The 3170-nt window shown below is 50.9% G+C and overlaps 1 protein-coding gene across 1 annotated transcript in view; it reads left to right on the top strand.

Moving 5' to 3' along the window:
* Positions 1–3170, top strand: part of LOC104281366 (ankyrin repeat and fibronectin type-III domain-containing protein 1-like) — a gene marked incomplete at its 3' end in the record, with an annotated part of 170578 nt that overhangs the window by 139240 nt on the left and 28168 nt on the right. The window lies entirely within an intron of this gene.

Genomic DNA, 3170 nt, shown 5'->3' with positions numbered 1-3170 from the left:
GGGGCTCACGTGTGAACACGTGCATCTGCAGGGCTGGAGCATGTGAGCTCATGACCTCTGGCAGCCCCTGCTGCTGGCTGCTCCTCTCCTCTCCCCTTCCCTTTCTACCCCACAATCCTTGCAGGAGCTGCTAGAGGATGCTTCCCGCAGCCCCTCGCTGCCCTGTGGATAAACCAGAGCCAACGTGGGGGCACTGGGAGCCCTGGGGGCATCAGGGTGAGTGGTGCGAGGGTTACAGGGCTTCCTCAGCACCAGCTGCCCCTCAGGAGAGCCCCGTTTGCCCAGCCTGAAGGGATGGAGGTTCTCTCCTTCCTCGGTGCTGCTGCAGTGCCCGCGGGGCCTCTTGTGCCGAGCACAGGTCTCCAGCAGCGGTCCTCACTCGAGCAGGTAATTGCTCCTGGGTTTCAAAGCTCTCATGCAACAGCCTTGGAAGCAGATCAGTCAACCCGCCCAGCGTTAGAGGTGACCAGCTAAGGATATTTAAAAGAACTGGAAATTGCCTTGCTTTCTGCTTCCTTAGATGGATAAAGAAGGGTAAACCTTCTTTTTTATTTATTTAAAAAAAAAAAAAGCTTAGAAATTGCAAGAATGTCAAGTTTGGTTTTTGTTTTCCCTGCTTTTTTTGGAGATCTTTCTGGCATTTCTTGTGTGTTCTAACACTTCAGTGTGAGTTTGTGGAGTCCTCCTCAAAGGCTTCCTCTATCTGTGAGGTTAGTTAGGCATCAAAGCTAACCAGGTATTAATGAGGCCAGACAAAGAATTTAAGCTATTTGGTGACAAATTGCTTTCTTCTTTAGTTGCACAACTTGCTTCCCTTTGCTGAAACGATGTCATCAGGAAAATGGTTCTGCAATCACTGTGAATCTTCCAAGTAGACAAATATGTGAATTTGTAACATACCAAACAGGAAAAGAAGCAAAGAACTCATTAAAAAACAATCAGAGTTTCTCTTTATTCATAATCAAGACAGAAAAGAAGTCAGTAAATCTCTTTTCTCCCTTTAAATATCTCTTTGAAGCCCCCAGATCCTGTTTTAGCCCTGTTTTAGCACCAGTCTCCTTGGCAAAAGGGGGCACCTGGCCTTTTCCTTGGCATGAAACATCATTTCTCTGCAGCCTCTGTACGTCTTCAGGGATGTATGAGCATCGTAGTGGGATTAGCAGCCTCACTTGGTCGCTCCAGGCCGTCCTGCGGGTAGGAGGGGGATGAAAAAGTGATGGACCGTGCTTTCCCAAATCAGTGTCTTCTGAGAATCCTGCCTATCTTAATGCCAAGGCTTGAAGGCAAAGGGCAGCTCCTGGACCCACTGTTACCTGTTGCCAAGAAGGAGGTAGAGATTATAAGCAGAAAATCATCGGTGCCTGTTGCTTTGAGAGGCCGAATGTCGGTCTGGTGTTTTCTGCCTGAAATTCCTCCCAGAACACCATCAGTCCAACCCCTCATGTCTCTGCCGTAGCAGAAAGCATCCTTGCCTCCCAGCCACACGCAGGGCAAGCTGAGGGACTTTTCCAGAGTTCCCAGTTGTTCAGGTGCTCAGGTAGGGCTCGATGGAGCTGAGGTAGAATAGAAGGAGCCGCACAGCGTCACGGTGTCTGCCTGACACCGTGTCCCCGGCACTGCCAGCTGGGATGGGGACAACAAATCCCTTCACCTCCCCTTGGCCCTTCTCCCCGTCCCCTGGGGACACACCAGAGCCCTGCATGGAGGGTTGCTGGGTGCCGGCATTTCTCCGGGCCAGGGGATATGGTTATTTGCTGCCACAATAAATAAGGTGCTGAACATCCTGCGCTGCCTACCCGAAAAGTGCAGGGATGCTCCCGCCGCAGGTCCTGCAGTCCATGCGTCCGTCGGAGAACATCTCCTCCGCTCCCTAGGCACAAGGCAGGCTTTATTCTTTATTCTCAGGGCACATGTTTATGTGCTGCGCCGGAGCCCGGTCCCGCTCCCGTGCTCAGGCGTCAGGGAGCGAAGCCTCGTTAGTTCCACTTATTAAAAAAAAAAAAATATTGCTGGGGGGGAAGGGAGAGAAGTCAGGGAAAAAGTGAAGTATTGAGAAAACACTTCTTTCATTCATATGTTGTTTACTGAAATAAATACTTCATTATTAGGCTTTTTTAAGGCTTCTTTTTTTGGGGGCTTTTTTTTTTTTTTTTAAAGCCAGCTCCACAAAGTCCCCAGTGTTAGGGCCCAGGAATGTGCCGTATCACCTCAGCCCGTTGCTCCCGTGAGCCGGTGTCTTGCTGCTGGGAGATGCCTGGAGAGAAGCACCACGGGGAGCAGGGTAGTGCGAGGCTTTCCCAGGCTTGGGGGAGAAACCCGGGGGCTGCTCGTGCCCAGTTTTATTTAGGTTTGCTGATCCCTTTTTCCTTCTTTTCCCTGTGGCTCACAAGGCAGCTCCAATTGAGGTAAAAACTGGTAGCTGCGGCAAGGATTTGGCATCAGATTTATTGGAGCTTCACTTTCTGCCTGTCTGTGATCCTCATCTAGCACCCCAGCCTAAATGGCACGTGAAGGTGTGTGAGACAAAACCGCTCCTCACTATATTCTGCTGTTGGGAGTGAAGAAGCGGAAAGCTGGTGGCTCCCATGGGGACCTCTCGCTGTCCCTACAGCAACCCCAAAACGCCGGCAACTCCTTTTCTCCCTGCTTTAGGGTGGAATCGAGGCAGAGAGATCCTCCTCTTCGCTTGTGCCTGTCACCTCAGAAATGATCCACATTTATCTTTCCTCTTTAAGCGAGCCTTAATGCAATCAAAAGGCCGTGGTTGGCTGGTTTACTCTTGAGCCTGGGAGCCTCTGCCCCCCTCTCACATCCTTCCAGCTCTGCTGCTCATCGGGAGTTCCAGCCCTGGCAGGATTGTCCTTCTGGCATCCATTTGTCTCTTCCTTTTCCTTTCCTACCTCTTGGTCTGATTTTCCTTCTTCCATTTGTTCCTCTGCTTGCATTCCCCCAACTCTATGCTGCTTTTCCCACACTCACACTGATTTTCCCCTCACTTTTCTTCTTCTTGATTGTTTGCTTCTACTCACTGCCTGTTTGGTTTGGGCTCCTTGAGCTTTTCATGTCGGACAGCCTCCCTGCCATCTGTGGTTGGAATAGCCTATTCCCGTGGTGGCTCAGGAAAAATGCAGCCCATTCCTCGCTCCCCCCCCCCGTTATCTCAGTTCTGC

Source organism: Apaloderma vittatum, unplaced genomic scaffold (genome assembly GCF_000703405.1).
Source record: "Apaloderma vittatum isolate BGI_N311 unplaced genomic scaffold, ASM70340v1 scaffold10092, whole genome shotgun sequence".
NCBI classification, from domain to species: domain Eukaryota; kingdom Metazoa; phylum Chordata; class Aves; order Trogoniformes; family Trogonidae; genus Apaloderma; species Apaloderma vittatum.
The sequence above is the reverse complement of the archived record's forward strand: the minus strand, read 5'-3'. Positions and strand labels throughout refer to the sequence as shown.